Below are 27,053 nucleotides of genomic sequence, written 5' to 3' on the forward strand. Positions count from 1 at the left end.
TCTGTTGATTCTAAAGTAGTGGATTCAGTAAATGTTCATTTCATTGACTGAAGAATTTTGTGGGTGGTTTGCTTAGTCTCCTAATGATTGTATCCCAGTGAGATATAGAACTTTTTTTGAGTGCTGCATGCAGTGGGCTTCCCATCAGGAGAAGCTGGAATCATTATTTCCTTTGCACATTTTCAAACATGATTCTTGATGGCTTGAGTCGCTCTATTTTAAGCAAATTTCAGCTTGCTTATCGTTCAGAATTTACTTGCATTAACAACAAAAATGCTTTCTGAAATACTTGTCCCCTCTGCTGCAGAGCTGTTAAACATCCTCGATAGCATTTTCCTCAGTTCAGGCTTTTCTGGTGGTGTTATTCCTGGTAAAACTCTTCCGTATTGTAGTTACTGATGTAGTCATAGTGAACCTTGAGAAGCAAACACGCTTTCTCAGGCATTTTTTTTTCTATTAAACAGGGAAGGAAACCTATTTTAACTCCAGCAAAGACAGAAGTAAATGAAATACTGTCTCATGATAGTATTTTGGAGGTTAAGGCTCTAGGGGGCTTCCTTCATTCTAAGTTAATTTTAAATCAGAATGTAACTATGAGAACGCAAAATTTTAAGTAATGAAGAAGGTAAGACCTTCTGTTTGAATATTGAGAGGCAAATGCTGATTCATAGAAGTTACTCTTTCAGGCAGGAGCAGTGCAAAACATCTGTACAGAAATGCCTTTCTTCAAGGTGTAGATCACAGTATCACAGTATATTAGAGGTTGCAAGGGACCTTAAGAGATCATCGGGTCCAACCCCCCTGCCAAAGCAGGATCTTAGGTAGTCCACATAGGAATGCATCCAGGTGGGTTTTGAAAGCCTCCAGAGGAGCAGACTCAACAACCTCCCTGGGCAGCCTGTTCCAGTGCTCTGTCACCCTCACTGTAAAGAAGTCTCTCCTTATGTTGAGGTGAAATCCTCTATGTACAAGTTTGACCCTGTTGTTCTTTGTCTTATTACTGTGCACCACCAAAAAGAGCCTGGTCCCTTCCACTTGACACCCACACCTCAGATATTCATAGACATTGATCAGATCCCCTCTCAGTCTTATCAAGACTAAACAGCCCCAAATCTCTCAGTCTCTCTTCATAGGGGAGCTGTTCTAGACCCCTAATTATGCTTGTGGCTCTGTTGGATTCTCTCCAGCAGTTCTAGCAGATACTTAGACACATGTTGGTGTGTTTGTATGCTTTTTGTTAACATTGTGCAAAGATGCTGAAAACTGAAAAGTAAGAAATGCAGTGATGCCAGTTAATGAATTAATGGGAACTTTGATTAGAGAAAACCAAGCAGTGGCATGGCCAATAACTGTTTGTTTGGTTTTTTTAATTAAAACAAATGACAGAATCTAAATAGATGACAAAGTTGACATCTTAAGGTCGGGTTGAGAATCAAAGAGGAAATGCTGAACTGTGACGGTAGCTCAATGTGGTGTACAGTAAGATCTAGAAATAGAATCACAGAATCAACCAGGTTGGAAAAGACCTCAGAGATCATCAAGTCTATCCTATTACCTAATAACCTAACACCTCCTGACAACTAAACCATGGCTCCAAGTGCCACATCCAATCTTTTTTTGAACACCTCCAGGGATGGTGACTCCACCACCTCCCTGGGCAGCCCATTCTAACGGCCAGTTACTCTTTCTGTGAAGAACTTCCTCCTCACCTCAAGCCTAAACTTCCTCTGGCTCAGCTTGAGACTGTGTCCTCTTGTTGTGTTGCTGGTTGCCTGGGAGAAGAGACCAACCCCCACCTGGCTACAACCTCCCTTCAGGTAGTTGTAGAGAGCAATAAGGTCTCCCCTCAGCCTCTTCTTCTCCAGGCTAAACAGTCCCAGCTCCCTCAGCCTCTCCTCATAGGGCTTGTGCTCAAGACCTCTCACCAGCCTCACTGCCCTTCTCTGGACACGTTCAAGTATCTCAATGTCTTTCTTAAACTGAGTGGCCCAGAACTGGACACAGTACTCAAGGTGTGGTCTAACCAGTGCTGAATATAGGGGAAGAATGACTTCTCTGCTCCTGCTGGCCACACTATTTCTGATGCAGGCCAGGATGCCATTGGCCTTCTTGGCCACCTGGGCATGCTGCTGGCTTATGTTCAATAACAGAAGAGGTGTTAATAACATGACTGAAAAGGATAACTGAGACAAGTTGTGTAAGTTTTACATGCAGTTTTGGGAATAAGAGAGAAAGTCACTAAGAAAAATCATAATTCTTAACTGTGATACTAGGTAAGAATAAGACAGTCACAAGAATGTTGCAAGATGCTTGTGCTGCTTGAGAGCTGTTGAGAAGAATGCCTGTCACCATGAATGGAAAAATGCCACTCTTCGTAAGGAAAATTGTCTTTCTAGATGATGAGATGAACCAGTGACAGGGAAAATACGGAAGATATGAGTGAGCAATGTGGAGATGATTAATTCTCTGAGGCAGAAAAGTTGGGTATGGTTTGGGTATTTAAGGGCTCTTGGGATTTTGACAGAAACATGACATATAACAAGCAAATGATATCTCAGTCCTGGAAAGTCAGTGTAGTGTTAAATATCTGTTGAAGGGATTTTGGCAGACTCATGGTTTAGAAATGTGTATAGAGAGCATTTGGTAAGATGGATACTGAGTAGTGGCAAGGTGCAGTCTGTCAGGATGAAAAACTGCAGTACTTCCCACTTCCAGGCTGGTTTTCCTGGGTCAAAACATCTGTGTGGAGTTATTGTGAATGATTGTATATTGGCTAGAGGTGGTGGGGAGAAAACGGGGCAAAATGGAGCAGCGCTTAAAGGAACTGCTGCAAGCATTGCTTAGGAGTTGCTTGAAGGTGTTTTCTTCACTTTTCCGTTGTTTCTCATATAGTACCTTCTGGGTCAAGATTTTTGAACCCATAATATGAGTTAAATCTTTAGTGCTGTGGGACTTTAGGTTTTTTTAAGCTGCTAGGCTTCATGGTGAGTAAGAAATGTTTTGTTGAACTTTTACATTTTGGAAGTATTCAGCGGCTGTCTTCAAACTGGAAACCTTCAGCTTCCATTTAGTTGTCCTTGCTAATTCCACATGCAGACCTTTTCCATTTTCTTAGGGTTGTTGGGAATTTTCAAATGGCAGGAAGAATGGGTGCTGTACTTCTGGTTTTATTCTGGACTTACACCAAGCTGAATGCTCATTTCCTTCCCCATTTAATATAATTCTAACATTCCCTTGCCATGATTCTCCCCACCCCCCTGCTTCTATTGTAGTGGTAACTGTCACCATCATTTTGGTTTTGTGGTAATTTTTTGTTTGAGGCTTTTTAATGTTTTGGCTTTTTTGTTGTTGCGTGTTGGCTGTTCTTTTTAAAGTACTGTCTGAAAAGTAACAAAGCCCCAAATGCAGGCATCTGACTCCATTTTTGCAGAGAAATTGAGTTGTAGCATTTTTTAGTTGCCTCTGTGAGAATACCCTCCAGGAACAGTCCTTGATGATCTGTAAAGAAGGGGCTCCGTTCCTTCAAAAATCTTAATTTAGTTGAGTGCTGTCTGGGCTATGCTCACCTTAAGTGTAGTGAGCTTACTGGGTGTCTCAAGTCAATAATTCAAACACATATTGCTTCACTGACATTCTGTCTTTATCCCTGGATTCTTTATTTAGCATGCAGAAAGTTTTCTCTGGGTTTATTTTGTTGAATAGTGACAACCTTTTTTTCTTAATTACTAATGCTTCTCGTTTCACTCATCTTCCTTAAACAGCTGTTGTCACTGTTTGCTTACAACTACATCTAACATGCTGTACAGAGCTAAACTAGAAAAAGCTGAATTTTTTTGAGCTTTCAGGCTTTATAGAATTGTTCCTGTAAATGATAGCAACATATGCCTGCCCTTAAACTTTATATCATTTGTGGGATCAGTGGGTTATTTTTGATTCTCACCTCCCAAAAACAATTGCAAAAATTTTTTGTAAAGAAACTTTCTTGTTGAAAAACAAACAAAACCCCCAACAACCAAAAAAGCACAAAAAAGTTAGCACCAGGGAAAGGTGAACCTCAGTTAAAATCTCAATCTTCTTTTCTCTCATCACCTTGTGTATCATCTCATCCACCTCTTTTCTATACCTATGCTTTGAGTGATGTTTGTCTGAACCTTTGACGTCCACAGAGACTGAGTTTCAAATAAGATAATGCCAGTAAGTTTGGCAGCTGAGATGCCTGCCACTTTTACCTCAAAATAAGAACCACATTTCTCTGATAAAGCAATTTTAATACTTGGAAAAAGCACGTTAGAGGCATGAAATCTTATGACAACTTTGTCAAGTGTCCTCATTTTAAACACAGGGCATTTACATTTTGCATTCTTCCTCTTCAGCGACTTCTGAGAATAGGAAATTTTTTTCCCTCTCTACAAAAATTAGGTTAATTCAACAGGTACTTTCATAAATTCCACAAAAGGAATAGGTAAGTATAACATTCTTGTCTGCAACAGGCATCACTGCTCGTGCACATAATACAGTTAAAGAGTGTACTGATACACAAGTACAGACAGAATACTTTAAGATAATACAATGCATCAATCCCTTGTGCAGTCTTTCCTATGGAAGTTGCATTAGACAAACCTAAGTTCTTTTGTATCTGTTGTCTTCAAAGAACAGCAGCAAATATTGCTAAATAGTACAGGTATTTGAAGTCTTTTGACCTAGTGCCAGCACATCATCTTAAAAGTAAGAAAAAGTGTCTGTAATAGCAACCAAGCCCTGCTTGTGTGTAACTTGTTATACCCTGTTAAGTTTCAGCTGTTCCAGTGTTTAGATGGCACAGATTTGGTTGCATGCCTTGAGCATGTATTCAGCCTCCACTAGGTGTTCATAGCAGCCTTTCTTTCCTTTCTGATTTCGTTAGGAGAGGCACCTGTTTATGAAGTGTAGCAGGGGAGAAAGAGAAATAAGTCATCACTGCTTCTCTCCAGCCTCCTAATGCCTCAAGCAACTACCTCCTTTTTATTTCCTCTGTTACAGTTTTTCTAGATTACCACACCCAGTTTAGGCCTCCATGCTATGGGAAGTGTTGCTTAGATGGAAGTGCAGAGGCTAATACTTCTCTAATGACCTTAATTAACAAGTCTTTTCTTTCCTGGTAGGTGGGAGACAGAGACAGGCTTAGTGTAAGGAGTCTTTTGCTGGATGAAGAAGGCGACTGCAGTAAACTACTGGTAAGTAGCACCCTTGTCCCATAAAAGTCCTCAATGATATATGGTGGTTGTTCTGTAAAAAGGGTTGATTCTAGATGCAAATGTATCTGTTTCAGAGGCTTTCCAGGAAACTTTCTGCATTATTTAGGGATGCATCTTAAACTCATAGGAGGTCAGAGTAGCTAAGAATAATTGTTCCAAGTAATGGGAATGCAAAGGGCACTCTGAGAGGCTTTAAAGTAGCAGGATTTTCAATATCCAGGATGTTTCTGAGTTGAAAGATCTCAAATACAATGTTTACAATGTTAGGAAGCTTATGAGGAATAGAAAGTTCACTCTCAGCAAAAATTATCTGACAAAATCAGATGGAGTAGCATGGTTTAAAGGTATTTCAAAGTTACCTCTACTGTTCAGCTATGTAGCGTTTTGATGTGAAAGGCAAGCATATTCATTAATTTGCCTCTAATATGTATTTGGGGGTGATGTGTTTCATTTCAATACTCTCAAGCTGGACAGGCTTGAGGAAGAGCAAGATACTGGTGTTTGCAGGTTGGCATATTAAAGCCAGCAGCTCATTTGTTTGTGGTCAGAGACGATGAGTAGGTTGAGAGCAGCCCAGCAGAGAAAGACTTGGGGGTGTTGGTGCCTGAAAAACTGAATATGAGCCACCAATGTGCGCTCTCAGTCCAGACAGCTAATTACATCCTGGGGTGCATCAAAAGAAGTACTCTGTTCTGGTGAGACCCTGCTTGGAGTACTGTGTCCAGTTCTGAGGCCCTTGGTGCAAGAAAGACATAGACCTACTTGAGTGGGTCCACAGAAGGGCCGCAAAAGTAATCAGGGGCTGGAACACCTCTCCTGTGAGGAAAGGCTGACACGGTGGAGTTCTTCAGCTTGGAGAAGAGAAGGCTGCAAAGAGACCTTATCGTGACCTTCAAGTACCTACAGAGAGATGAAGAGGGACTCTTTATCCAATAGTGTAGTGATAGGACAAGGGGTAACACCTTTAAACTAAAAGAGTGTAGATTTAGATTACATATAAAGAAGTTATTCTTCAATGTGAGGGTCAAGAGGCACTCAAACAAGTTGCTCTGAGAAGTTGTGGATGCTCTCTCTCTGGAAGGTTTAAGGTCAGGTTGGATGGGATGTGGAGCAACCTAATCTAGTGGGAAATGACCTTGCCCATGGCCTGGGAGGTTAGAACTAGATTATCTTTAAAGTTTCTTCCAACCCAAACTGTCCTATAATTTTTATGAAGATAAGTGTGAAGTGGTGGCAGTTACCTATCTTGTTCATCTATGCATGAGAAAAATAAGCAGTACCACTTTAATTCAGTATCTGTTGGTCTTTGTATACCCTTACAGAACACATAATATCTTAGTGCTCTGTGATGAAAATGGTTAGTTTTACATACAGCATCACACTACAGCTCCTTTTCAGTGTTGATTTTCAATGGAAGGTGCATGACTGTGATGATGATTGTGCTAGAGCCAGCATTAAAAATTACTTCAAAGATTTCAAGAATCATCCTGGCCATATTTCTACACAATTAACTTTCATAACATATTAGAAGGTAATGGTACCACATAGGGAAAAAATATGGTCCCAGCAATCTCTGAAAATTACTGTGTTTTATGAGTAAACTTTGCAATAGTTTCACAAGTGTAATCATAAAATGGTGTTTGCCATCATTTTGAGTAAGCAATGAGTTGGGGTAAATTTGTCTAACCAGAGTGGAAGCCTCCAGAAAGCCTTGAAGACAGTTGTTAAGATAGTCTGTGCTGACAAAGAAATTTGTTCTGCTAGGTAATTTTTTACATTATTTGCATGATGGTAAGGATGCTGAAGAAGGCAAAGGTGCTGCAGATGGATTAAGAAAGCATTATCATATGCATTTACCTTAGGATCTGGGGTATGCAAAGATAAGTGGTTCCTTTCTATGGGCTAGAAGAGGAGTTTGTTAGGAAATAATATTGTTGTCCTTTACATATTTCAGCAGTACTTTACAAGTAATTTGAAACACTGGATGATGGGACATAACTGCTTTGTTAATGGGATTGTTCATGGATATAAACTGCTCTTACAACCTTTACGGATCTCAAACCTTTCCTTAAACTTCCACTTACATGGAAACATTGTCCTCACAGTGTTTTACTTAAAAACATATAAATATATATGGTTCAGGATTCCTAATTTAATGCTTTCCTTGGGTTTATTGTCATCAGCTTTAAAAAAAAAAAAAAGAAAAAACTTCATTTTGGCAACATTTTCATATTGTCATAGATTTTCACCTTTAATGCCTTGAAGCCATCATAATGTCTTAAAACCATGTTGTTGCCTGATCAGACTTTAACTTCAGTTTTGGATATTTGGAGTGTAGTGTGGTAGCTCAGCAAAAAGAAAGCCAAAATAGATCCAAGTTTGTTCTAAACGTTCCAGGCTTTCTTCTGGGCTTTTTGGAAAACATATATTCTTTCTTCTCCAGTTACTTAATCTGAAAAACATTGTTTCTCTGTGGATCCTGATAAATATTAGTGTGCTCATGTACTTTAGGCTCTTTTAATAAAAGAGGCAAGTGAGACTAAAGGGTCCAGCTTGACAGACTACAGAGAAATGGAGTTATCTCACAATTTATTTTAGTGGACAATTCCATTTTAGTGAGAATACAGGAGCTGAAAAGAAAATAATTTAGAACTGAGAAACTATTGACATTACCTTGGATCTGTATGCTTCCAGATGCTTGGAAGGGGAAACATTTTGGGTGTACATGTCAAATACAAGGCATGCTAAAGGCTGTCATACATTCCTTTAATGCTTAGTTGCAATGTCCTTTCCCCAAACAGTTAATTTCTTGCACTAATGCTACTGGAATGATGCCCAGTAGTATTTCTAGCTAGAAGTGGCATTGCTCCTTACCTTAATATATCTAGTTAGCACCTATGCCATTTTACCATTTCTAATTCAGAGCAAAGGGCTAGATAGGTCAAAGAAGAAGCTTGCAGAATCAATGCAGGATGGAGACCTCTCATGTTTTTTTTAACCTTCCTTCGGAAACACCCAAACTCTACTTTTTCCTTTTCTTGCCCCCCGCCCCCCCCCCCCGAGTTGTTCTCTGAAAATTTTAGTGGTGTTATTCTTGCAGATTTGTATGGAGCTTTTTTCCTTCCCCTTCCACTTGTTCTCATGTGTTTCAGAGAAGCTGTATTTGCTTACTCTGTACAGCTGCTTTTCCTTCTCAAAGGTCACAGGCTGCTTTCCAGGAAGTTGAATCTGGTGTTTGACCACCCTTCCTATGAAGAATGTTGCACTTGTGTCTACCTGGAACATCGCTTGATATGGTTTGTGACCCTGATATGCTCACTGTCTTGCTGGGTACCTTTCAGAAGAATTGGATACTGCCACGAGGCAGTTGAAATCAGCAGTTATATCCACCTCAGTCTTTTCCTTGAGGTTGAATACCAGCTCTGTTTGCTGCCCCGCTGTATGTTGTATGCTTCAGAGTCCATTGGTCTCAGTGGCTCTTTATAACTTGCTGCAATGTGTTAATACCTTATACTCAAGATCCCCAAGCTGCCCAGTGTAGTGTAGAAATAACTACCTTTCAGATACACTAAAGCAGGAAAGAGACTATTCCAAAAATCAGCACTAAAAATTTGATGAAAAGCATCATTTTTGTCTTCCCTTGCTCTCAAGATATTAAATGATCCATTCTTTTCTTAGGCCAAGTTGTGTGAAAAAGTACTTACGGCTGTAGTACAGATAAACTTTCTCGGATGTTGGTTTTCTACAGGTTTTATTTGTAAAATTCATCAGATGATGAGAATTTGAGTTACTTGCTAACAGCAGTTTTAATTAAAGTTGAATTTTTTTTTTTGGACTGAGAGGAAATCAGTTTTATCCAGTGTAGTTGTGAAAAATAGATGAAAGAAAATGACAGTAATTGTCAATCCAAACATTCAGCAAGTTTTAATAGCAATTTATAACAAACAACAGAACCTGTGCTGTACACGAGGGGAAGCAAAAGAGTGACCTTCTGCCTGGGTCTGTGACCAGTAGTTGTTGGTTGCAGGGCAGAGCAGCTCTTCTGATGGTCGGTTACTCAGCAGAAGGTTGTGATCAGAAGCATCTTTTTGAAGCTTTTCCTGTAGAGATTTCCCACCTTGTGTATTCACTTGAAGAAAAGATTTTGTGCTTTGTAGTTATTCTGCCCTTTGATTTTTGTGTTGTCTTTGTGATTTTTAGCTTCCTCACTCTTTTTGTTGACTATAATTTACTACAATGTCACATATTTTATACTTACTGTATTAAGTAGAAGGTGGATACTGTACAGGTGATTCATGAATTGTACAATATTAAGCAATATAGGAAAGAATAGATAGCAAGAATGTTGGCTTTGTTTTCTTTCTCAGTGGTTTTATAAAGTTGCCACTTTGTCACTTCTTGATGAATACTGAGGAATTAAGTCTACTTCAAGCACGAGTTAATGTAAGGAAGCAGCATTTTTGATGCACCTGAAGCTGCAATACAATATATTGGAAAGGGAAACTAAATGCTGTAATATTGAATGTAAGAGTACCTGTATGTTAGGGTACTGCATTGTGTTGATAGAGTAAGTCAATTTTTCTTCAAGTGATAATAAATGATTTATGTATTAAAACTTCCACATGATTATGAATTGAATAATGGTTCAAGTACAATATATTATCCAGATAAACTAGAAATATGTAAAAAGTTCTTCACTGAAATTTTTGGTCCATATTAAGTAATTTGATCTGTTTAAATAGAAGTTTCATACTGGAGCAGGAATGAGAAATCTTTCCTGAAGCTTTGCAGAAAATCATGATCTTTTTCATTTTTCTTTCTTTCTTCCTTCACTAGATTTTCTTACCTCAAATATAGATATCCCCTCTATCTATTAATACTGAGAATTCATAAATGGAAATTTTAGGTTCTGGTAACTCATTATTGAAACTTCATTCATCTCCTAGTTTTTATAATTGCTTCCTCTTGTATTGATTTCTGTATGCAGAGAAACATATGCAGATCTTTGAAATTTCAGATCTCCCTGTATTATTTGTAAAGCAGGCATGTTTAAATGTAGGTAACAACTGTATTTTTAGTATGACAGGGATCAGTTTATGCCTTAAAACTTTCTGACTTGTACTGTAACATAGACCTAGCAGTGACTTACAGTGAAAGAACATCCTGGGAACTGCATCACTTAAAGAAATTTTTACTGTATCCTTAAAGTTTAGGGTTTTAGTCTATTCAACTCAGTAGTTCATTAATTTTAAGTTCTCACTTCTCTGTTTTCTTAACAGGAGCTCTGGAAAGTTTAATGATAATTCATCTTAAAATCGTACTCTAGTTTTTAGATCCTGGTTTTTGTGTGGGTTTTTTTTAATTTTTTTTTTTTTAGAATATTCAGGAATGAAAGGAAAAATTATTTTTGACAGCGAAGTGGAATGTTTTTGGCCAGAAAAGCCAAGAAGCAATGGAGAAAATGCTTAAGGTGATTTGCTGCATTCTTCCATTAAGTTACTAATCATGTCAACTTTTAACTTGTGCTGAAGTACAAATGTGGAGAGTATAGTACTTCCTATAACAGGTTTGACTCTAAGATAGCAGAAATTAAGGAAATGCAGACATCTGTTTCCTGGATAATTTTCAAAAGTAAGGTTACAGTTAAGGGAATTCTGAAAGTCCGTAAGTTTGGAGTAGTAATTCCAATAGGCTTCTTAATTACTCATGATCTCAAAAGTAGTTCTAATATGTAGAATTCAGCATACTTTTGAGTTACAGCATTTTCAAACACCAAGTTCTTGTAGTTTAAGCCAAAAGATACTATCCAATCTGACCTGCAGTTTAAAATGAAAAATTCTAGCTAATGAAACTTAATTGAAAAGGTTCATAAAAGGTGATCCATATGCCATAACCAGTGAAAATACTCAAATGCATACACACTTAAAACTATAGCTCTCATTCTTTTCAAAATAAACTTTAAATTGAAATTCAGACCTTATTTATTCTATGCTCAAAACTGACATTCAGCCTAGTGGTTTTCAGAAGTGTGTTGGGTGAAGAACTGTGTGCATTCAACATCAAAACTTGTCTTCAGATTTATTTTAGTGATTTTTAGAATGAGAAGCAAAGATCCTTTTGGTACTTGTTGTGATGGCTTTGTTCATCTCTACACCTCGAGGCAGAACTGTCCTGCTCTATGCTTTAGTGTTCTAAAATACTTAAGTTTTTCCCTGTAAGAATAGGTTATGTAAGGGAACAAAATACTAACTTAGGTGAACCTGTGTACCATAGGAAGTCACATCTGCTTGGTGGGATGTTATAATTAATGGTTTAAAATCAAACTTATCCATTCTGTCTTCCAGAGTTTTGGTTTCCAACCAGGCAGTTTTCACAGGTTTCCTGAGTCACAGGAAACCTTTTCAAATGCCCACCTAGACTAGACCCTGGGAAGATCTGTTGTCTCTATTACATTTGAGGCTTGTCTGTTCAAGCTGTTCTCTGCTGTTCTCAGGGGTCTCAGGATCCTGGCTTGCTGTGTCTCTGTCTATGTGCTGACTCTGTCTAGGACTAGCTTCCCCTAGCTTGAGTATGGTTAGCTGCCTCAAGGGAAAGAGCCATTTTTCCCTTCTTTCGTAAAATCTCACCTGAAAGAGGTCAACAGGCTGTATGAAATGAACAGGCAAACTTCCTCGTGGCTATTCTACAGTACTCAGTGTTTATCAGACCAAAGAATAACACAGGGTGCTCTAAGTGTGCCCACAAGTACTATACAAAGCTACAGAGAGAGCCACACACTCTTCCAAAATACCGGACTTGGAAACTGGAAGAGTGTAGTTGTCTTCATGAGCACTTGACAGGTTAATCCATGCTGTGTTGTCTTTTATTTCTCTCTCATATGTCTGTATGGGAAACTGGCAGGACGCCCCAGTGACCAGTGGTCTGCCTTGGATTACTGTGGTAGTTCCACATTACTCCAGCTTATGGGTATGCCACAGGGTCATTTCTTTGTGGTGAACCCATAGGTTGTCTGTCTTGAGACCGTTGCTGACTGGTGTTCCCAGTGCTGGTACAGCTCCAGAGGTGGAGGAGAAGCAGAGCTAATGTAGGGTTGCGCAACTTAGAAGACCAGGGCAACAATGTACATCTAAAAATGAGGTTTCATTTTAAAATAAACCACTTTTTTTTTTACATTATGATTTTTCTCTAAGGCTCTGTAATAATAGCCCATTCCAAACATTATATTTCTGGAGGAAATTTTCCTTTCCCAAGAAATCATTGTCTTCAGCCAAAGCTTGAATTTTCCCTATTGCTGTTAAACATGGGATGAACTCTCTCAGTCCCTGTCTTTCCTGCACTGGGTGTTCCATTATCTTTCAGTTGGGTGTTATGCTCTGTTATCTATCATAATGTATCAAAATGCAAATTTACCAACTGATTTGGCTTGACAGGTTCCTTTTTATTCAAATTTAGCTGATACCACTAGGCAGGAAACTTCAGTTTCAGAAAGTAACCATTTTAACATTAAAGAACACAAGATTATGTTGATAATATAACTTTATTTTATTCACAGTAGGTATTAAAACTGGATATTTATTCTTTGTATTTAGTTGTGTTATTGAAGTATAGCCGTTGAATAGATTGATCAATGTGTTTAGTAATATAGACAGACTGTACCGATTTTTGAGCTTTTGAGTTTTAGGTTTTTTTTTTATTGTTTGGGGGTTTAAGTGACATTACCATAATGTGTGCCTGGCTGAGTGGCTCAAATTGTATTAGGTATTACAGAGATTGAAACAGAAAGCTTTCCTGCCCAACTTATCCAGAAAATTAGGCGATGGATGCCACCAAATGCGTAACTACAGAGTCACAAAAAGTTTGCTACCATGGAGGCTAGTATTTGAAATTTGTTGTGAAGATTTGTATTTGGTATTTTAGCTGGAGCTTGATGATTTAGGGATAACACTGTTGGACAGTCTAGTAAACTAAGGATGGCAGTCACCCTTCATTTTGGAAGTGAGAGTCTACATTTGTTCTTCAGCCTTGCTGTTCAAGTGCAATCTTTACTACTTCTGGTGTTAGTTTATGGTTACAGTGAGACAGGATTAATGTCTGGACAGTCACACTATTTAAATTTTCACCACATAGTTATTAAATAGTGAGTACATACAAGTCAATTTAAAGCACAGGTTGCTTTTTCAGGGCAATGAACCGAGCCTTGCTGTAAGTATTGTAGTTAGATATGGATTCTACTTGGGTTTTTTTGCTTTTTAGACTTGCTTTATATACGTAGCTCTCTTCAGTACTTTGCATATATTTCAGGGAAATTAAGGTCAAATAATACTATTTCAGAGCTCTCCTGGTTTTTGTTTTGTTTTTTTGTGAAGAACTTTTACCAAACATAACTAGCTTATCCTCCTCTCGGGAAGGAAGATCTGGAAATGTTTGGAACATTTATACAGAGCTGGAAATGTTAATTCTACCTTGTAAGGCATCCTTAGAGTGTGTAGTTTTTAAAGAGAAATCTTACTGGTTATTTTCCTTACAATTCTGTAATAGGAGAAAATGGGGTAGGCACATGGATTTGGAAGATGGTGTAACAAATGCTGCTAAACCTCATTAATGTTAAGGCTGGTTAAACTAGATTTTTTCTAAACTTCCACTTGTAGTTTCAAAGTCAAACTATGGGTATCTTTCTGTAAAGAGTCTTGAGCTTAACTGGAGATAATAGATGCTATGATTTTTTTTTTTCTGTTACATGAGTAAGTTTATAATAGTCATTATTCCTTTTAGTATTAAAGTAGTTCATGGAGTGTAAAGCAAGGGAGTAATGTCCATGGGCTACAATTAGGAAAGACAAGTCATCTGGAGTAATCAGCATGGATTCACTAAGGTGAAGTCATGTCTGACCAAGCTTGATAACCTTCTATGATGAAATAACTGATTAGTAGATGAGGACAGTGGACGGTTTTCTACCTTGACTTCAGTAATGCTTTTGACGCTGCCTTCAATAAAATTCTTATAGAGAAGCTGATGAAGTGTGTGCTGGGTGAGGAGATAGTGAGGTGAAAACTGAAGATATTTTTATTGTATGTGTGGAATGCTTAAGTAAAACTTCAGGGCTTGAATTGTTAAGATTTGAAGTTGGAGCTTGGGTATTTCAGTCTTCCTGATTTAAACAGAACAATATCGCTTATAAACCTTTTGCTTGTATGGTAATATTTTAGCAATTCACAACCCTGTCTTAGACAGAAAACTATAGGCTTTGTTTTATGGAAGAAACAATGAACTTACTTTCTTAAAAAAAACCAATAAGGCTTACTTGCATGAGCTTTTATGCCCTCTTTCATAGCTGTGCATTCTGTATAGGTCTTTGAGGAAAAGGATGTGTAGTATCTATTGCTTGGCTGAAGAAGATGCAATGTTTACTGCAGGGGAAATTTTCCAGGGTGTGCTTAATGATGTGTAAGACAGGCACTTTTTCGGTCATCCATTCTCTCCTTTGAACATAAAGACTAATCATTGCTGTCAGCACTACCTTTACCTCAAAGCCTCAAAGGATTTACTTCTTTCAAAGAACTGTGGACTAGAAGGAATGGCATCCAATTCAGAAATTTGGGGTGATCATGAACCAAATGTTTGAATTTCATTTTTTACTTTCTTAATATGCTCCCATTGTAGTGTTTTCAAATAGCAAGTGTTTTATTTTGTAAAAATATTAATAAGTTCTGCAATATGTGATAGCTTTAATAGTGGTGTTACAGTGCCATGATATTGCAGGAAAGTTTTAAAAAAAACCTTTTGTATATTTTTGAAAGGTTATTGCAATCTTCTACCCTCAAACTTTGGAGGAGGAAGATATAATTACAAATCCTCATAATGTGGCTTGATTTTTTTTTTTTTTTTCATACTGCTACTAGTCTAATTTGGAAGAAAATAGCTTGTAGTGTGTCTCACTTCATGTGCCACATTCATTAGTATGTAGTCTCTCTCATCTGGCCAGGTTTTAATTTCAAAGTGCAGGTTTTAACTTCAAAGTCTGAGACATCAGAACTGTAGTCCTGTAACCAGAAGTCTGATCTGAACAAACCCAGTCTTCAAAGGGAAATGTTTGAAAATACATGTGAAAACTTTCTCTCCAACAAAATTAATTTTCCCAAGTATTTATGTGGAAAATAAATATGGAGTAAGGACAAGAGGTGGTTGTTGTTGTTTGTTGGGGTTTTGTGGTTTTTTTTTTTATGTTACTCTGCTTTTGGAGTTTTGTACCTCTCCCTCCTGCTTTCCATCAATGTCCTGCTTTGTTTCAGCAATCTTCTGGTGCTTTTCTGGTTCACTGGAAGTGCTGTAGGGTTTTTGCATTTTGACAATGTGGAAATCCTAACTTGCACGTTAGACTAACTTTCTGTTAATACAATGGTAGTTGCTTTAAATTCAAAAAGATGAAAGATACTGTAAAGTTTTTTAGACCAATCTCCATTGCCCCATGAAGTGTTTAATCCTTTAATACACGGAGTTAATTTAAAGCGAAGGAAATCTTGCAAATGTGCAGTATTTCTGCTTTTTTTAAAATGTTTTTCATGTCACGCTTACTTGCCTAAAAAGAACCTTAGCAGGACAAAAATGACATTTTGTTGCCTCAGAAGTCTCCTAGACATGATAATTTCCTGATTGTCTTCTGTAACGCCTCGTTGAGGAAGGTGTACCAATCAAGTTGTGGTCGCTTTTTTTTATTTGCTGTTCACTGTATATGGTTAAATAATCATGTGCCAATTGTCTCTGTTGTAATGTTTTGAGATCAACAAAGCTGCTGCTTGAGCTAATGAGGGCACTTGAGCTTCTGTTCCTGAAGTAAAAGCCTTCAAAAAGCAGCTTTGTAGGAGAGTCATAAAGACCTTACAGCTGCTTCTCCAAGCAGCTATAGGAGCTGTGTAACCATCAGGGAAGTAATGTTGAGATTTTCTTCCCTCTGCTGGCTGAACAGCTCCAGCTGCTCTCACCCCTCTTCAACTGTCTGTTCAGGTCAGCCTCTCCAAATACCTCCACCAACGTCTCATCTACACTGTAGCTTTTACTTTCTCCTGTACTCTTCTGTATGAGTTGTGGCACAAAGTTCATAAATACTAAATATGATTTTGACTATATCTCTTCTAGCCTACTTAAAATAGTTTTTTATAGCAGAAGTTTTGTATAGTGTCTAGCAGCACTGCAGTGTACTCTCAGCCTTGGCATGACTGGCATATAAACATAGGTTCCATACAAAAATTACTCATAATACTAAAAAAATAAAAGTGCAACAGTATTTGTCCTTCCATCTTAACGTATTTTCCCATGTCTCTATCTTAAGAAAAGAAAAAAAAAAACAACCCTTAAGTTTTTTATCATTACTGTATTTGTCCTTCCAAATAGGAACAGTATTGTAACTTCCCATTTTTTAAATACTGTAACAGAGTACTATTATACATAACTTAGTAGTACACATATTGTTTGAATGGGTTGAAGATTTTACTGGGGTGTTTGGATTAGATTAGGTTGTGGTAGGTATAATGCCAATATGTCCTACCCTTTTATTAATAGATCAAAAATATGAAGTCATTGCATTGTGGTTAATAGGGAAGGTAGAGAAGATGATCCAGGTCACCTAAGGTCTGAATCACCTTTGCATATATATCCAAGCATTGATAGTGTTGATAACATTCTGTCAGTATGGGGAAATTGTGTTCATTTTTTACATACTTCACCTGGATGCCATAAATTGAGGACATCTCAGTGATACAGATCTCCTGGTCATTGTTTAACAAGCTTGTTATGATTTCCTGACACTTTCTCCATCTTTCATGGCAACCTGCAGTAGGCAAAGAAAGACGCACAGTACTTAATTAACAACTAAGCATACAATGGTGGTTGGCCATTTATTTTTAAAAGGCAAAACAGTACTGAATTAAAATAACTAAGCAACCACCCACCTCTGAAAAAAGCCCAACAACAGACAGCAACAAAAAACCCAAATGAGCAAAAAATAAAAGGCAAAAAAAAAGAAAAAACCCCGCACAAAACAAAACAACAAAACAAATCCCACATCCCAAAACAAAAATGAAAAACTCAAAAAACCAGAAACCCCCATCTTTTCTGATTTTATGTTTCTCAGGTCACTAGTTAATGGCACTACTTAGACAATAGCTTTATTCCTTACCCGTTATCTTTTAGGAATTGCTTTCCTATATTTCAAACTCTGTCCTTATTTGACCTGAAATGGCAATAAGTCTAAAAGCTCTCCAGCAGACGTGCTAGTAATTATATAATCTTAGAAAACTAGAATAAAAGAGATGTTTTCAACCCTGACAAGAAATGCCAGTATTGCTTGTCTTCTCATTTCGCTGAAGAAATCCAAGCTGACATTTCTGAAACGTGATGGATTTTTATCTCCTTAATAAAGAAGTCTGGGGGTGAAATAAAAATAATTTCTGGCTAAAGGGCCTAGTTTGATGGTTAGAAGCAATCAAAATGTGATTTTTAGATGAAAATGGTAAATAATGTGAATTGTATTTCATCATTGGAAATTGTGACCAAACCAGAGACTCTGGATGCTATCTTACTCTGTTGGTTTGGGGCTTTTTTTTTTTTTTTTTTTTGTCTGTATGGTCTTTCAACAGAAAATACTTATTTTAAAACTAAGAAATATTCATGACAACCTGTGGTTGAGTTTCAAATAGAGAGCAACTTATGTGGACAACCCAGGTCAGAAGAAAAGGCAGGGACTCTGTGTGAGGCAAGTGTGTAGTGTACTATATTAGTCTTTTGAGAATACGCAGTAGGTATCTATCACTGTTCCCACTGTTATGTTAAGCAAACCTCTCCAGATGTAGAGGGATTAATGCACTGAGTAGACAAAATAAAAGGAAATCAGCAAAATCAAGTGCGAGGAAAAGTTTATCTGAACCAGGGTTCAGCACAAAATCTGGTAAATTGCAGTGAAGAAAAACGTTTCATACGAACAAAAGTTAGGTCTATATTTTTATATAAAAAGTCATATTTACTCAATCTACTTCAGAATAGGAGAAACAGTAACCTTATCCTCCAAAAACTTCAAAATGAGCCTTTTGAAATCAAATTTGAATCAGAGGTGCTTCTTGCAGTTAATCCATTCCATGTTCACTCTTACTGTGAAAATATGTGCAGATCTCAAAGCAAGTATGCCTAGGCACTTGAGAAACATTCCAAGCAGAGCAACCCAGCTGCTTGCTTGTGTAGTGAGTTTCCTGCCTTACAGAGGTAACTGGCACTTCCAGAGGGCAGTTGTTCTTCTGGAGTAGATTATATGTTGTACAGTTACAAATGTCTTTGTTATGCCTCATATTTCTCTTATATTGCTTATTTGTTGGATCTGAGCGATAATTAAGTAATTTAAAAGATTAATTGGTTTCATAACTCAATTCACATTCCAGGGATTCTGAAATTGCAGGAAGCTATTCATGCAAAAAATGCCTTTCTATTAATTCTAAATAGCTCTATAAATATGAAGCCTGGTTTTATGAGTGTAGCCTTTAAACAAATAACTCATCTGTCTTTGCATCATTATTTGTTTTAAACATTTAGGGTGAGATTCATTGAAGATGTTTTCATCTAATTTTTCAATACTGAATTTAGAATTTAATTAAGAGACTGCTATCCAGCTGTCTTTTACATGGGAAAAAATTTTCTATACTTGTTTAATTAACAGTAGTTATAAGCAGTAGACCTATTTAAGGTTTATACTGAAGCACAGACAAAGAAGTTGAGTAGTCAAAATTGCATTTCTCTTTTTCTTTTTTGTGTTCAATGGCATAAACTCCTGCATTCTTTGTCCTAGAACTTAGACTGGTAATTTTATGTGTCTTTTCCTTAATGTTGATAGATCTGAAGGCTCAGATTGTGCCAATATAGCATAATCAATGTCATTTTGTGGTGCAGTCTAACGTTCTATAATTTTTTTCTGGTATAATTTTGGAAATTGATGGGGAAATATTTCTATAAATAAATGCCACTTGCCTTTCCCCCTGGTCCTGACATAGTCAGATGCAGTATGGGTGGTTTTATTATGGTTTTATCCTAGAAGGCATTAAGAAATTGCGTAGACGACATTGCTTTGCAGTAGATTGACATAGATGCGAAAATGTTCATAAAATACTGATTTAATTTATTGGATGGAGATTTTAAATATTTCTTCCCAGTTAATTTGTATCTGTTATTCATGAGGTTGGTTAGTATTTAAACTGAATTCCTCATATAGCTCTTTATAGTTGAAATGTTTCCAGGAATTTCCTAAGGGTAAAACCTTCCATTTTATTAAACACACTCTAGACAACAGTTTCTAAGCTTGGGATATGTAGTATGATTTCCTCTATAGTTTCAAAGATATTTTCTTACAATTTAGGATCCAATGAGCTTGACGTATCTCAGCTTCCTTTAATTATACTTTTTGTTTTGTTTTCTTTGTAGGTGGTCGCCCCACTCTTCTGGTTGCACAGTGGGACTTCTTCCACTGCTGCTAATGCCCTAGACGGTCTCCCTGCAGTAGAAGCAGACGCAGCTATTCTGCAGGTGAGTAGAGGCCATTGGGAGAGAAGCCTGGACAGTAGTGCCTCTCCTCCTGCCTGTTCTTTCCAGGCAGCTTGTGAATTGTTCTCAACCTCTAACTATATGGCATGCAACCTTTCCCTCCAGGATGCAGGTATGGTAGGTCTTTTGATACATGTTTCCACATGGAGTTATGTGGTTATCAGACTGTGCCCTTCTGCAGCTCCTGGTTAATCTGTTAACTGTTGCCCTCTTTCACTGAGAGAAGCATTCATTCCCACATGCTTCTCAGGCTCTGTGGTTTATTCCTTCCATCAGTAGTCTTGGTGCCAAAGCTGGAGGACCACCAAGTGGTTTAAATGTATTTTTGTGCTTCCTCTGTTTCTTCTTCTTGATCGAGCTGCCTTTGATGAAAACCTGCTTTGTAATTAGAAGTTGGTGGAGAGGTGCAGGACTGCTCCATAGGAATGGAAGAGGAAAAGAGCAAACAAAACATCATAGCTTTTTTAATTATTATTACTTTGTTTTTCTTTAAATTTGGAAGTGGTTAGCTGAAAGAAAATCTTAAGTTGAAAACAGTAGTTCTGCTCCTCTTCAAAGGCTCTTTTGTCTGGAATTCAACATGGTACTTACTCAATGCTTGATTCAATAACTTAGAAAAGCTTTTTCAAATAAACAAGTTTTCTCTTCCCTGAAATGATGGGATTAAAAGTCACCTTCAGACTGAATGTGACTTGGTTAGCTAGTGGCTCCGTTTAGTATTTACACAATGCTGTCTTTAAAATAAACCATCACAGTTCAAAAATTGTCTAGCAGCTGTTACTACTAAATGAGCATCTAACAGGTTCATATACTCAAGATTTAGCAACAGTAATCTCTAAGGCCTTTAGTAAGTGGGTCCTTGAATTTGTATACATACACCTGATGGTAATTTGTGCATATTGCAAAGATGCCTAAATAAGGGTCTGAAGAAGGTGGTGGTAATTCCTTAGCATCTTCCATCATTATTTGAAATATAGCACCTTGCAGCCACATAAGTATGTGAGCAAGAAGAACAAGAGAAGACTTCAAAAGCAGAACAAGAGTAGACTTCAAAAGCAAATATGCTTTGGGTGGAGAAGGCTTCCAGGGTTTCTCAATAAGTTAAATGTTTGGGGATTTTTTTGGTGGGTTTTTTTTTTTGGTTGGTTGGTTAGTTTGGTTTTGTTGTTGGTTTTGGTAGTTTTTAATTTATGCAAAGATGGAGTGTTTCAGTATTTTTAAAAGTAGTCTTTCTGTTGGAATCTCTGTTCCTTTGCTTAAGTAGTACTCAAATTTTGTTTGAGTACTCAGCATTTGATTTGAGCACTATTTGATGAAATTCCGTGTTATCTACAAATCAGTGGTCAGAAAAAGTAGTAATGTTAAAATCAGATTTTAAAAATTGCATTAAAAAAAGATTAATTTTATCCATGTGAATTTGTAGATTTTTTTTTTTCGTTTTGAGTTGTAATTGATGTGAAAACTTAAAGGTCAATTTCTTGAGGATTTTTATTCCTTGACATTTCTTCATCTCTGGCTCTGTCTTGACCTTGACTATAGATTACTACTTCTTACTCTTTAATTTTGCTCTGTGCTACATCTTGATAGGAAAAGTCCTTCCAGAAAAAGAATATAATTTAATATGCACTTCTTGGACTGTTGTCCTAACCACTGTAAAGTAGTGTATCTCTGTCATTGTATTTTCTAACATACTAATATGGTAGGTAAAAAAAAAAAAATCAGTTACTGATACTGTCTGGGGTGGTAAATTATTTGGAAATACTTGTGTCTTGGGTTTTTAATTTCTGCAGAGAGCAAGAGTGCAATTGTGTAACAGTGAGCGGTGCAGTTATAATTCTAAGTGGTGACTGATAACCTTTTTTTACATGTTACATGGGGATTTTTTTGTTTCTGTCATTTGATCTAAATAGTTTCCTAATTAAAAATAAGAAACTATGTTATCTGTACTCATATTGTAATTTTGTTACTTCTCAGTGGTCTTTTGAGTGATAGTGGTTTGCAACTTACACCTCTTTGTGTTGAGGCATAGACAATTAATTTGACAACAGTAGATACAAGCTGGAAGTAGACAGAATTTAGATTTAGTATTCAAATTGATTTTGTTACTGACCCTACTGATACTTGCATATTTGCCAAATCTGTGAAAGAAATCCCCACTGCTTATGTTACTGCCTGTTCTGGGAAACAGAATTCTATTTTAGATAGACGTAAGATTTGGGAGGTGGAAAAAACTGCCCTTGTGTGTTATACCTGATAATGGTCAATGCACTCATATCACATCCACGTAGTCAGTGTAGCTATTTGGTGTCCATGAAAGGAATCCTTTCTGAGTTAAGTGTCTGATACAAAGATTTTTGTAATTTCATTGCACAATGAAATGAGCAGGTGTAGTACTTGCAGTTATCTCCAGTGCTTGGATCCTCAGCAAGTGACAGGAGCCATTTCTGTTGCAGGGAAATTCATGGTGGGCAAGTGGCCAAAACTGCTTTGGCTTGCTGGGATGGCACTGAGAACCAGGATGCTGACCAAGCTGAGCTTCAGATTATTCTGGGATGGTGGTGAGCAAGCAGCCCTGCCAGGTTTCCCTTAGCTCCATGCAGTGCTGTTGTGGTCATGCTGGTGGTTTGACCCTTTCCTGGCAGTGCCTTCAGGTGGCAATTGTACTGTGGTGTTAATTCTCTTCCGTTTACTGTGCATAGTGATAAGCAAGGATTTTGGTGTCTACTGTGACAGTGAATAAAAGCTGTTTACTCAGTATATTTCTTTTTGAACTTTATCGCTTCCTCTACTCCTTCAAAATTATCCAAAACTGGGGCTTTGCACATCTGATGGTAAATTTTGTTGGTAGCACAAGAGCTTGTTTTGTGGTTGATTCCACCTTCAAGTGGAATTATATCAGTCCCTTCAGTTGCTCAGTAAAACACTGTCCTGGACCGTTCAATATTCTAGCAAACTCTGCATATTTTTATAACAGTATCCTCATAGAAAATCCCAGCAGGTTTGCTGAAAGAAGCCAAAGATTGCCATAAGGGCCAAGTTAGGCCTAGACTGGTGGTTTCATTTTGCTTTGATCTTGATTGACTGTTCCCAGCATGTGTCTCAACACCATGCTCTGTGATGAGCTAGTCAAGATATTGGATGGCTTTCTTCACTTGCATGGTTAACTCTGCAAATGTAGTTACCTTCTTAAAAGGCCTTTTTGCTCTTTTATTTCTTAATGCCATGTGGCTTCTCTGGTGCCATTGGCCTTGTGAGGAGGTTGAACTCAGTTCACAAAGGCAATTCTTGCTATGCAACATTGCCTGTTTGAAGCGGATTATTCTTAGTCTTTGCCATGCTTTACAGTCGTGTCATTCCTCACAATGTAGCAAACAATTATTCCCAACTTTGTACCTCTGAATAAGTCATCTGTCTTCAGATAAGAGGAATATTTCTTGTTCATTTGGTTCAGTGACTCCCCCTGAGGGAGACATTCCTGACTACCTCTTTGGTCGCAATGCACTAGCAAACAGCTTTGCTTTTGAATACAGTTGAACTTTTCAGATAGCTCTTTATGTGTGTTTCTTTCTCATCCACATTTGTGGTTATGAGGAGAATTACGATTGAAGAGATTTGAATACTCTAGGAATATATACATATTTCAAAGTGACAGTAGCTTGCTTTTTCAGAAGGTACAGATCTGGTAGCTCTTTCTTTTACAGTGCTTGTTTCCAGTGACACTTTATGCTTCTGTTCCACAGAAAACAATAGCAAACAGGACAAAAATCCACCAACACATTTTATAGCCCTTTAGTACTAGTAGCAGATATATAAATATTGTAGCAAATTCAATGAACATTTTAGTAAGTGCGTTTTCCAGGATGACATAATTTTGAGAGATTTTTTTGGGTTTTTTTTTTACTATATATCTGTTTTTTTTAAAAATATGGTTTTTGTACCTATAGACATGTCTGACTAAAATTTCATCATACGACATCACACTGGTTCATAACACTGATATATCAGCCACTTCCTGAAAGTGTTTGCTTTTAACAATGTGAACCTCAGGGACATAAGAGAATACTGATAGAGAGTATGAGATTGGTGTGTCTGATGGTGGAGAGGGGAATTTTTTGTATAATCAATATAGTTTATTGGTGCTGGCTTTTGACTTGGTTTTAACTTCCTACTGTTTGAATTCTTGAAGAAAACAGCTAAGTAGTTCATTGTTTCTGTATCATTTCAAGGAACAACTATGTGAATCACCTCAAATGTTACGCGTAGTTCAGGGTTATGGGGTTTTCCCTGAAGTTTATCTAACAGTCTGAAGTAGTAATGAAGCAATTACTTTTTTTTTTCTGTAGTCAATGATATGTGACTGTGAAGGAACTATATGTTTATTTAGTCCTGTTTATGATATAAACTAGAATGTTGCCAGTTGTCTGAAACTTACGTTTGTATAAATTGATGGGTTTATTAATTAGCATTTCTCTCAAAATAAGATTTAGTAATGTCATTACTTTTCCCCCACTTTGAGATGTAGAGCAGGGTTTTAAGCATTCATTGTTCATCTTAGTATTTGTTTACAGCTTGAATTAGTGATTTTTTTTTTTTCAGGTGACTGTTACGAGCATGTATATTTCTATCTATATTTTCTCTTGCTTTTTAAATATGAAAAAATGTTAGTGACTATACATCTGAACATTTAAATATTTTCAAAGCTCTGCTTTTTATCATTAATAAGAAAATTATTGGTAAAATAATTGAAGAGTAAACGACTTGCGCAGTGCAAGGAAAGAAATTTTAGGGCAAAATGAAAATACATACTTTTTTTAGTATTTGACTATATAATCCAAACAAGCTTTAAAAAATAGATGTTTCTGTTTTGCTGTCACACTATTTAGATTTTCTGTTCCTGAAGAATGGGGAAAAAATCTTGAATTTCTTATTCTGAAATTTCAGTTTAATTAGATATTCAGATGGTAACTTCTTGTATGAGCTTGGAAACTTAGTTCACTAAGTATGCAGATTTGGTTCAAAGAAATTGCTGTACCTTGTATGTCTTTGGATTATGCAGTTTGTGTCTGCATTCATTATGTGTGTATAGCTGGCTTCAGTTACATCATGCCTGGTACAGTAACTGAAGCCATATTTTAATGGAGAGGATGCATTTAGTCTTTCAGTAGTCTCTTTTCAGTGTCACATTTATTTTCTTGAAAACTAGTGCAATTGCATTGAAAGAGGTCCTGATTTTTAAAGTTGTACTTCTAGGCATCTGGTATTTGTGAGCATTGCTACTCTTTAGTTTCTCAACTACGTATTTTCTTGAGTCAGCAATGATGAATCTCCAACTCTGGTAGGTTTGGGCTGAAGCCAATAACAAGAAACTACAATACTTAATAAAAAAAAATACAGCAGATAGCAAAGGACACAATTTTATCTTAGAATTTTGTGCAAGCCAGCAGTGTAAATTTAGTGTGTTAGGTATTAGGGTGTGGCTGCCTATATGCAGTCCTCTGTCATACGGTCACTGTGGGCTGCCTTGTGATGTTTGAGAGGTAAACTCCTTAAAATCAATTGCTTTAAATTTTTTGTAAGAGCACAGTGATTATCCCACCACCGGGGAATACCTCTTGTACAGAAAGTAGTCTTAACACTTTAGTTTTGTTTTTAATTGTTATGGCTTTGTTCCTGTCAAAGAACTCATAAGTATTTAATTTCATGTAATTTTGTGCTGTTCTGTGAAAATGTCTTTGTACAAAACCTGATGTGATTTTCATGGTCATTTTACTAATGTTTTGATGAAGCAAGGAAAAAAAATACTGTACTAACATTCTCAATTGACAAACTTCAACTTGCTATTCTTATCTTTGTTACTTAAAATATGGTCTAGCCTATTAACAGCAGGCTTTTCTACCTTTGAATTTTTCTCCATATTGTTGGTTATTTCACTGAAATATGTGGGGAGGGGTTTTTGTTTGAAGCTGAATGAAGCTTAGAAGCCAAAAAAGCATGCATGCACTGCTGCTTCCCACAAAAGTTATATGGATAGTAGTTTAATCCTCTTCTTTCCATCCTGCATCACACTCTTCTGCTCTTAGTACTCATAATCCTGCTCTTAGTACTCGTAATCTGAATGCCTTTAAGTTAGTGACTAATAGATGCAATGACTCTTTCCTAGCTGTTTTCACCCGTCTGCCAGTTCTAAGTATTTGAGCTGTACCACTTACAGCACAGCATTTCAGCTTTATCAAACTGTTCTAATACTTTGTCACGGCTCTCCATCTGTACATTTTAGGTGTGTTACTTTAAGTATTCAGTTGTCAAACACATCTGTCTCTAAATTTATAAAGCACCTGTGCTTGGCTCCAAAAGAGTGTATGTATAAGAACTGGAATTGGCAAGTCTTATTTCTTTGCAACTGCAATAGGTTGTGGAAAGTGGTTTCTGTCATTGTCTGTGGTTGAAAATGTATTTCTGTGTATAAAATTATGTAAGTATTAATTGATGAAGGCTTGGAAACTTGGCTTTACAATGAAGTGAACCTTTTAATCCCTGAGCAACATAACAAGGAGGAAAAGATAATATTTAATTTTTAATGCCTAATGAAGTAGCCTCAACTGGAAAGACTGTATTAGCTCTTCATTACATGTGAAATTCTGTGATGAGTACACCCTTAAAAATACAGGTTTAGTTTCACATGAAAAAAGAGAATTGAAAGCAGAGTTTCTTCTACATAAAGGTGATGAGTGTGTACGTATTGCAGATTCTCAAAAAAAAGGGAAATGCTCTTTTATCTTGACAAAGTGCTGATATGTTACAGATGCTGATCTCCAGCACAAGGTTTAGAGCCCACGTTCTTCAGGAAGGTTCCCTTGTGATAATCACCACACAGCATTCTTTTTCTTCTAGGTGTTTATGAATCCACTCTGGGACCTATACAAAACCTAAAGAAATTTATGGTGAGGCGTACACAGGGTTTTGTTTTAGCCTAGATATCAGACTCCCTAAATGCATTGTGTCATGGCATGTAGTACAGGGGGTCTTTCAGAATCTAACTTGAGAAAAGAGTATTTCTTAATTGTGTTTCTTTCTGAGGAGAACAAGTGTACAGTTGCAGAGGTACCTGGTTTGTCTTGAAGTTTGTTGCTGAAGTAATACAGTGTTTGTGAAGTATTTGGTCAAAAGCAAAACGTATTCTAATATTCTCGTCTTGGAAACCGAGTGGTCAAGTTTTGTAAGCACTACAGGTAGCTTTATGAA

General features: G+C 37.1%; 1 protein-coding gene across 1 annotated transcript in view; it reads left to right on the forward strand.

Moving 5' to 3' along the window:
- CRIM1 (cysteine rich transmembrane BMP regulator 1) overlaps positions 1–27,053 on the forward strand; it is a 189,736-nt gene that overhangs the window by 38,048 nt on the left and 124,635 nt on the right. The gene's annotated exons all lie outside the window — the stretch shown is intronic.

The sequence above is a fragment of the Indicator indicator genome, chromosome 2 (genome assembly GCF_027791375.1).
Source record: "Indicator indicator isolate 239-I01 chromosome 2, UM_Iind_1.1, whole genome shotgun sequence".
Lineage (NCBI taxonomy): Eukaryota > Metazoa > Chordata > Aves > Piciformes > Indicatoridae > Indicator > Indicator indicator.